The sequence below is a fragment of the Lissotriton helveticus genome, chromosome 1_2 (genome assembly GCF_964261635.1).
Source record: "Lissotriton helveticus chromosome 1_2, aLisHel1.1, whole genome shotgun sequence".
Classification (NCBI taxonomy): Eukaryota; Metazoa; Chordata; class Amphibia; order Caudata; family Salamandridae; genus Lissotriton; species Lissotriton helveticus.
Window position 1 is genome coordinate 350,945,210 of NC_136058.1, and position 9,895 is coordinate 350,955,104.

At 50.5% G+C, this 9,895-nt stretch overlaps 2 protein-coding genes across 3 annotated transcripts in view; both read right to left on the reverse strand.

Moving 5' to 3' along the window:
• The window catches only part of LOC144804257 (acyl-coenzyme A amino acid N-acyltransferase 1-like), a 798,906-nt gene extending 792,738 nt beyond the window's left edge, over positions 1-6,168 (reverse strand). Inside the window, exon 1 of the mRNA XM_078671906.1 lies at positions 6,112-6,168. The gene's annotated coding sequence lies outside the window, so the exon portion shown is untranslated. The remainder of the gene's footprint in view (positions 1-6,111) is intronic.
• LOC144804293 (bile acid-CoA:amino acid N-acyltransferase-like) overlaps positions 1-6,213 on the reverse strand; it is a 308,023-nt gene extending 301,810 nt beyond the window's left edge. The window contains exon 1 of one of the 2 annotated variants that reach the window (XM_078671908.1): positions 6,112-6,201. The gene's annotated coding sequence lies outside the window, so the exon portion shown is untranslated. Of the gene's footprint in view, positions 1-6,111 lie in introns of both variants that reach the window. The other variant, XM_078671907.1, reaches the window with a different exon arrangement.
• Positions 6,214-9,895: the final 3,682 nt, after the last annotated feature.

A 9,895-nucleotide genomic window follows, 5' to 3' on the forward strand; every position in this document is an offset into this window, starting at 1 on the left:
GGTAGGGGTGGGTGGTGTGCAGGATGGGTGATACATGTCATTCGACTGTAAGGAAAGTTGTGATTTTGTAACCTTCAGTACGTGAGTGTGGCACTGAGGTAAAACTCTTTTCTCTCTCTTTCAGCTTTGCCAGAGGGCACGGACACACAGACTACGGAGATGAGTGGCGGCAATGCATCCGGATCCGAAATCACACACACGCAGACTGACACTGAAGAGGGCAGCCACGGAGAGGGGGACAGAACCGTACCAGAGGACTGACAAGTGGAAACACCATCTTCATCATCATCAAACAGTGTCGGTGAGTCAGCACTGTTGTCACAGACGGAGAGTGGGCAATCAACACCTTCAGTCGGGACACAGCACACAGGGCCCACACTGCCATCCACTGCAACAAGTACTGCTCGTGCTCGCCAGAGTAGGGGGAGCAGAGTCGCCTTCGGGGCAGGCACCGCTGCCCCTGCCCCTGTGACACAAAGTGCACTTTGTGCTGAGGCTGTAGATCTGCTGCGACAGGTGTGTGTAGGGCAGACCAACATGATCAATGCATTCCAAGACCACGATAGGAAGTTGGGGCAGGTGTTGGCATTTATGGAGGGGATGCATGGCGATGTTGCTGGTCTACACAGAACAGTTCAGTCATTGGCAAACACTGTGTCTTCTGCCATTGTACAGTCGCATAGACAGGGTGCTACTTCTGTTCCCCATCCACACCACTTGATGTCTCAGGGGGGAGTGACTTCTCAGAGCAGGACTCTTTTACATGTTATTGCACTAGAAGCAGCCACAGGCAGCAGGGCAGGGCTCGGAGGGCACAGACCCCATCCCCTAGGACTGGTAAATCTGGCACCAAAGACAACGTGAGCTACACTGGAGTTGACACACAGGATCTCAAGGGGTGTGGGGGAAAATGGCTTCACATGCTACACAGGCATCCCACACAAAAGGTACTCCCAAGGCAAGGCCACCTCCCAAGTCCAGGGACACTACCAAGGACACCACGAAGGAAGGTTCAACTCCTAAGAGCAGGGACACTCCCAAGGACAAGGACACTACAAAGGAAGGGGCACATCCCAAGAGCAGGGACACTCCCAGGGACAAGGACACTACAAAGGAAGGGGCAACTCCCAAGAGCAGGGACACTCCCAGGGACAAGAACACTACAAAGGAAGGGGCAACTCCCAAGAGCAGGGACAAGGACAGTACAAGGGCAAGGGCTACTCATGAGCAGGGACACTCCCATGGGCAGGGACACTACAAAGGAAGGGGCTACTCCCAAGAGCAGTGACACTCCCATGGACAAGGTTGCTTCTAGAGAGAGGTACACTACAAGGGACAGGGCACCGCCCAGGGATCAGGGAACTTCCAGAGACAGGACACCTCCTACGGCCAAGGCACATCCAAGGGACAAGGCTTCTCCCATAGACACTAGCTTCATCAAGGACAGGCATACATCACCCCTGGCTGCACTGAGGCTGATGTTGTTGAAGGAACGTAGTAAAGATGTCTCCGCGGTGGAGTCCCCCCATACCTCTACTCCCATCCACGCCCGTCAGAAGCAGAGGAAGGAGTACCCTGTTGTTGCATCCCCCATTACACATGATTTAGAGGGCAGGCCCACAGCAAACGACAAGCAGGGTCCGGCACGTCCCCAGAGAGCAGACCCCCACCAGCAGATGATCCACCTTCGATGGGTGATGTTTCTGATGTGGCCACACCACTTACCAGTCCAGTCATGTCCAGGGTGCCCTTACATATCCCTAAGAAACGTAGACACACACCATTGACACCTGACCACCCCGATGTCGCTCCAGTACAGCTATCCCCAGCTCCCAGGGCCACCCTGCCTCCTGGCCCATACAGCCCTGTGGCTCATCATTTCACTGGCCCCAGTGGCGCAGCTGCAGTTGACTCTCATGTGTCAGATAGTGGCACTGTGTCTGTTGTTTGCTGTCATGCATCATGTAGTAGCACTGTCTCAGTTGTGCCCTCTCCTATTTCTGGTGCTGGCCTGGCAGTGTTTCTGGGTCTATGGCTCATGTGTCAGTCAGTAGATCTGTGGCTGTGTCTCACATTCCTGTTTCTGGTGCTGGCAGTGTGTCTGGGTCTGTGGCTCACGTGTCAGTCACTACATCTGTGGCTGTGTCTCACACTCCTGTTTCTGGTGCTGGGAGTGTGACTGGGTCTGTGGCTTACGTGTCAGTCACTCGAGCTGTGGCTGTGTCTCACACTCCTGTTTCTGGTGCTGGCAGTGTGTCTGGGTCTGTGGCTCACTTGTCAGTCACTCGAGCTGTGGCTGTGTCTCACACTCCTGTTTATGGTGCTGGCAGTGTGTCCGAGGCAGGTAGTTCAAGCAGTCCACCTGATTCTGTGATGTGAGGTGCTGTTCACTTCACTCCCATGTCATTTGACTTGGTGTGTACATTGTCCATTGTAACCAGCCTTGCACTGTTGTTGTCGTTGGGACGGGTAGCTTGAATCACGTACATGTGTTGCTAGTGATGTGCCTGCTCTGTTGGCCACAATGCCCTGTTGCTGTTCTGATACTGCAGTCTTCCCTCTCATGTGCTGCCTCAGATGTACCTGCTCTGTACCATGGACTGTTGATGCACCTAGGCCCTCTCATGGGCTGCCTCAGATGTACCTGTTCAATGCCATGGACTGTTGATGCTCTGTGCCCCTCTCATGTGCTGCCTCAGATGTACCTGTTCGATGCCATGGACTGTTGTTGCACTTAGCCCCTATCATGTACTGCCTCAGATGTACCTGCTCTCTGCCATGGACTGTTGATGCTCTGTGCCCCTCTCATGTGCTGCCTCAGATGTACCTGCTCTGTGCCATGGACTGTTGATGCTCTGTGCCCCTCTCATGTAATGCCTCAGATGTGCCTGTTCGATGCCATGGACTGTTGTTGCATTTAGCCCCTATCATGTACTGCCTCAGATGTACCTGCTCTCTGCCATGGACTGTTGATGCTCTGTGCCCCTCTCATGTGCTGCCTCAGATGTACCTGCTCTGTGCCATGGACTGTTGATGCTCTGTGCCCCTCTCATGTAATGCCTCAGATGTACCTGTTCGATGCCATGGACTGTTGATGCTCTGTGCCCCTCTCATGTACTGCCTCAGATGTACCTGCTCTCTGCCATGGACTGTTGTTGCACTTAGCCCCTCTCATGTGCTGCCTCTGATGTACCTGTTCGATGCCATGGACTGTTGATGCTCTGTGCCCCTCTCATGTACTGCCTCAGATGTACCTGCTCTCTGCCATGGACTGTTGTTGCACTTAGCCCCTCTCATGTGCTGCCTCTGATGTACCTGTTCGATGCCATGGACTGTTGATGCTCTGTGCCCCTCTCATGTGCTGCCTCTGATGTACCTGTTCGATGCCGTGGACTGTTGTTGCACTTAGCCCCTCTCATGTACTGCCTCAGATGTACCTGCTCTCTGCCATGGACTGTTGATGCTCTGTGCCCCTCTCATGTAATGCCTCAGATGTACCTGTTCGATGCCATGGACTGTTGTTGCACTTAGCCCCTCTCATGTGCTGCCTCTGATGTTCCTGCTCTGTTGGCCACAATTCCCTGTTGCTGTTCTGATGATGCAGTCTGCCCTCTCATGTGCTGCCAATGATGTGCCTGCTCTGTGGAAACCCAGTGCCCATGCTCTTGCATAATCAGAGATTATACCCCTATTATGTTTAATAAAGCAGGTCAATCATGTGTGGTGGTTTGTCGTTGTCATTCCTGGTTGTGTACTTCAATTGTGGATATTTATGTGCAATCTTATGTAGTTTCTCAAACATGACACTCCCCCTTCCAACGTCACAGCCCTGGCAGGTACTCCCCTTCCGACAGCAAATGGTGTGTTGCGTATCTGCGTCGTCGTCGATGATGGTCCATGACTTGCTGGTGGAGGAGCACGAAGAGTATCGGGAATGCGTGTAGCGCTGGGTCCATGAGGGCGAGCTGCTTGTGGTGGGTATCTCTGCAATGTGTAGTATCTTCGCTGTGGGGTATCCGCCGTGTTCAGGCAGGTTGTTTTTCCGCAGCGATTTTATGTGTGTTTTCCGCCATCGTGATTTGTGGGACAGTCGGAGACTTCATTCCGTACGGCGGTGTCTCTGGATTGGTTACGTCCGCTGCGGGGTCGGGTGTAGTTCCGCGGCGGTGCGTGCTCTTCCGTCGCGCACGGACTTTTGACAGTGTTTACATTCCTAATATGGCGGACGGAGTGACCACGGCTGGCGGACACGGAAAAGGCATTTTCCCCCTACTCCAGGCCGGCGGTCGCCCTTCCGTCCGCCATCCTAATGAGCCCCCATGTGTGGCCTCCTCCTTCGGTGGCCTCCCGATACCATTGGGGCCTCCTCCCTGAGTCGTCTCCCCAGACCATGTATCTCCTCCTCCCTAAGTGGCCTCCCCAGACCATGTGTGGCCTCCTCCCTCGGTGGCCTCCCCAGACCATGTGTGGAAATGTGTGGCCTCCTCCCTCTGTGGCCTCCCCAGGCCGTGTGTGGCCTCCTCCCTCGGTGGCCTCCCCAGGCCATGTGTGGCCTCCTCCCTCGGTGGCCTCCTCAGGCCATGGGTGGCCTCCTCCCTCGGTGGCCTCCCCAGACCGTGTGTGGCCTCCTCCCTCGGTGGCCTCCCCAGACCATGTGTGGCCTCCTCATTTGGTGGCCTCCCCAGACCATGTGTGGCCTCCTCTCTCGGTGGCCTCCTAAGACCGTGTGTTGCTTCCTCCCTCGGTGGCCTCCCCAGATCGTGTGTGGCCTCCTCCCTCGGTGGCCTCCCCAGACCGTGTGTGGCTTCCTCCCTCAGTGGCCTCCTCAGACCATGTGTGGAAATGTATGGCCTCCTCCCTCGGTGGCCTCCCCAGGCAGTGTGTGGCCTCCTCCCTCGGTGGCCTCCCCAGGCCATGTGTGGCCTCCTCCCTCGGTGGCCTCCCCAGACCGTGTGTGGCCTCCTCCCTCGGTGGCCTCCCCAGAACGTGTGTAGCCTCCTCCCTCTGTGGCCTCCCCAGGCCGTGTGTGGCCTCCTCCCTCGGTGCCTCCCCAGGCCGTGTGTGGCCTCCTCCCTCGGTGGCCTCCCCAGACCGTGTGTGGCCTCCTCCCTCGGTGGCCTCCCCATGCCGTGTGTGGCCTCCTTCCTCGTGGCCTCCCCAGGCCGTGGGTGGCCTCCTCCCTTGGTGGCCTCCCCAAGCCATGTGTGGCCTCCTCCCTCGGTGGCCTCCCCAGACCACGTGTGGCCTCCACCCTCGGTGGCCTCCACAGGCTATGAGTGGCCTCCTCCTCTCTTGGTGGCCTCCCCAGACCGTGTGTGGCCTCCTCCTCTCTTGGTGGCCTCCCCAGACCGTGTGTGGCCTCCTTCCTCGGGTCCCTCCCCAGGCCGTGTGTGGCCTCCTCCCTCGGTGGCCTCCCCAGACCGTGTGTGGCCTCCTCCCTCGGTGGCCTTCCCAGGTCGTGTGTGGCCTCCTTCCTCGTGGCCTCCCCAGGGCGTGGGTGGCCTCCTTCCTCGTGGCCTCCCCAGGCCGTGGGTGGCCTCCTCCCTTGGTGGCCTCCCCAAGCCATGTGTGGCCTCCTCCCTCGGTGGCCTCCCCAGGCCGTGTGTGTCCTCCCTCGGTGGCCTCCCCAGGCCGTGTGAGGCCTCCTCCCTCCTGCTGGTGTTGGATTAGTCTGGACTGGGGTAGTCTGGAATCATGCCTGCACTGTGCCTCCCTTCAGGCCACAGCCATTGGGTGGTTCCCTTTCACCTTCAGAGAGGGAGAGGCGCCCTGCGCTGATTGGATGAACATGGAGATTGTAGCCATGGCACTTTAAACCACGAGTTACGGTGTTTTATATATAATCGGACCATACGAATAAATTAACGTTTGAACCACAAATGCAATGGCTTCAGAACGGAGCCCAGATTCTGCTCGCGCTTCGAGGCCATGCGAACAGTTAGTTACTCTGCGCCACGGAAATATCCTTCACATAGTTAAGAGGTTGTTCTATTTTACTACAAGATGTCAAAGTATAAAGGTGTGCACCTTCCTCAAGATATAAGGAACAAGAGATGTATTCTTCTTCAATGTGAAAAGTGCATTATTTCCCGACACTGCCCCCTTCCTTACCTGCCGCAGAGTGCACGCGCAGTGCTCACCGGTCCCGGAGCCCGCACTCTCCCGAGATCCCTGTCGTAGAAGCAGCTGCACAGAGGGTCCCTTCTGCTCCACACCGCTCTGCGAGCTCGCGCGAGGGGATGGGGCGGTCCCTCTGTCAATCATTGGCCGGCCAGCAGCCCCGGCCAGCAGGACACAACGCAAGCCCGGAGCGGGAATCTGTCCCGCCGAATGGATACTTTTTTTTGTGGAGTTTATATAGCGAGAGGATATTGGAGCGCTTTACTTGAGCATCAGTTACATTACACAAGTACACATTCATTTTTTGGTAAACACGGGGAGATTAAGAGATTTGCCCAGAGTCCACAGTTCCAAAGTCTGTAGCTCTGACCCTTATGTCACACCTTTCTCCTCTTGGCAGGGATACCACCTGACTAGTGTGACCAGTATGTTTAGCTTACCAAAATGAGGTATGTTTAAAAAGTGTTAGTGATTCATGACTGATGGGTAAATCATACATGCGAAAATACCAGATTCAGGCTGAAAAATACTTCTGCATCAATAGAAGAGAATGAGAGGAATGCAATCTCCTGATTATTGTTTTTTAATTCTCCTACTTGCCTCTTCTAAAATATTGCCATGTATGAGGTAAAGTCAAGACAGCCAAGCCATGCCAAACCGAGTACAGACGATTTTATGTAGTAAAGTCCTATTTATGTAAAACGTCTGGCCCTTTGCCAAGTCTAATAACGTGAACAAATGTCACGTTTTTTTTACTCTGAGAAAGATGTCATACCCTTCTCACTGCCCCTTTCCTCCAGTGCCCCCGCTCTTTCTTATTTGGGCTGCTTAACGCTCTTATCATATAGTCTCTGCAGGCAGCCGCACGCGAGCACAATCTGGCACAGCAACCAGAGGTGCAGCTGGTGCAGTGGCACCTGGTCCCAAAGGTGGAAGAGGCTCAGCTTGCACTACAGCAACTGCAGTTAGTTTAGAGACTGTCTGAGCGCTGGCTTTGTGCTTACTTTTTTTGAGATGGAGGGAGGTAGGTTCAGTGATGAAATATCGATATAGAAAACATCGATATACAAAAATGCTGATGCAAACATATAGAATGCAAAAATATCGACTCCCTATATTTAAACAGGTAAGTCCAAGAATATCGAATAAAAATTATCGAAGTAAAAAATATAGATGTACAAAATATCAACTTAAAAATATATATAACATAAAATAAATATATTAATTATTAATATTTTTAACAAAATAAAATAAATGTAATATACATTTTTACTAAATATAACAAATAAACGTAATTAATAAAATATAAACATACAAACATAACGCTTTACTCATATACATACATGTACTTAAATATAATTTATTAACTCTTATCTTTATTTAATTTTTAACTTTAAATATATAGAAATTAAATATATACATACATCAATATTTTGAATTGACAAAAATAACCAATTCAAACATTTAACCATAAAAAATTAAAACATACATTTTGCAATACAATAAATACAACAGTAAGGAAAATGCAGGATAGCCGAGGAGTAAAAGTTACTATTCCCACTCCAGTGAGTGCAACAGAAGGGAAAGTGCATGATAGCGGATGAGTAAAAATTACTATTTCCACTCCAGTGAGTGCAACAGTAGGGAAAGTGCTGGATGACAGAGGGGTAAACATTACTTTTCCCACTCCAGTGAGTGCAACAGTAGGGAAAGTGCAGGATGGCAGAGGGGTAAAAATTACTATTCCCACTCCAGTGAGTGCAACAGTAGGGAAAATGCTGGATGGCCGAGGGGAAAAAATTACTATTCCCACTCCAGTGAGTGCAACAGTAGGGAAAGTGCTGGATAGCGGAGAGGTAAAAATTACTATTCCGACTCCAGTGAGTGCAACAGTAGGGAAAGTGTTGGATGGCGTAGCAGTAAAAATTACTATTCCCTCTCCAAAGAGTGCAACAGTAGGGAAAGTGCTGGATAGCGGAGAGGTGAGAATTACTATTCCCTCTCCAGTGATTGTAACAGTAGGGAAAGTGCAGGATAGCGGAGAGGTAAAGTGCCTATTCCCACTCCAGCGAGTGCAACATTAGGGAAAGTGCACGATGGCGGAGGGGTAAAAATTACTATTCCCAAGCCAGTGAGTGCAACAGTAGGGAAAGTGTTGGATAGCAAAGGGGTAAAAATGACTATTCCCACTCCAGTGAGTGCAGCAGTAGGAAAAATGGTGTATGGCGGAGGGGAAAAAATTACTAGCCCCACTCCAGAGAGTGCAACAGTAGGGAACGTGCTGGATGGTGTTGGGGTAAAAATGACTATTCCCACTCCAGTGAGTGCAACAGTAGGGAAAGTGCAGGAGAGTGGAGAGGTAAAAATTACTATTCCCACTGTAGTGAGTGCAACAGTATGGAAAGTGTTGGACAGCAAAGGGGTAAAAATGACAATTCCCACTCCAGTGAGAGCAGCTGTAAGGAAAGTGTTGGATAGCAGAGAAACAAAAATTAATAATAGCATTTAAATAATTTAAAAAATGTAAACAATATAAAAAATAAATAAACAATATTTTAAAAATAGCAGATTACATATATTAAACATTAACATTAAATATATTAATTACTTATATCAAAAAGTAGAACTATTATCTAAAATAAATAAATGAATAAACAATATTTATTTAAAATAAACAAACATTTTTTTTTCTTTTTGTCCTCATTCATGCCTTAAAGAAAGCTCTCCAAACAATCCATGCCATCCGATTCCGACCCTTGGGTAAAGCATAGGGAAAGAAAAAAGGAGCTCTCCCTACAAGATAACACAATTTCCTCTTCCCACTCCTGTTCACAACTCATGGAAGACCATATGTTACTAAGAAGAACAGGACCGACAGTACCCTGGCATAATCATAGGACCAACTTTACATCTCCCTCCAGACCACTAGAGCCGCCCAAATCTTGTTTATACTTGTGTTATTGCAAGCCATATCAGACTCATTAGTATAGATAATATGCTGCAGACATTCGGCAAAGGTCGGAGGGATTTCAGATTTCCATGCCCTACAAATTTCCCTCCTTTCAAGAATTATTACATAAAACACAAATTTGGAGGCAGGAGCATTTATACGATAATTGGTCGGAAGACCGAAAAAGATTGCACCAGCGCTAACTTCGACCTGCTGATGCAACACATCTTCCGAAAAGGCAGGTACCTCAGTCCAGTTAATTCTCGGACAATCCGCAAACATATGGATGTCATCTGCTGCGGGGTACTTACACCTGGGACAATTGTACTCCTTCCCGGTTGCTCTAGATAGTATCTTTGGAGAGCAATAGACTCTATGGGCCGTATATAGATGGTTCCTCCTAAGTGCAGCTGGTTTAACTACTGCCTGCAACATGGAAAAAGAGTCACACCAAAGTTTACCTATTTCCTGTTCATTGCCTCCAGAATCACTACCTTAGAGTTTTCTAACTTCCGATACCACATATTCACGACTTCCAAAAGGGTCCAGTACCAAAAGGTAACTTCCCTTTTCAGAGCCACTTTGAGCCGCGGGGTCGCCGTGTACCTACAGCTGGCCAAGAACTGGGCTCCCATATTAGGAACATGGAGCGCTGTTGGTGCAGTGGGTCTTGTGTGGTCCACAGACTGGAGGCTTATTTTGGATGATGTCCCTTACATCAATGGCAAATTTAAGACAGATGATTAGTTCGTGCTCACCTATTATGATGACTCCTTTTGCGTCAACTTTGTCATCAAGGTTCACTGCACAGGAGAACAAGAAGGG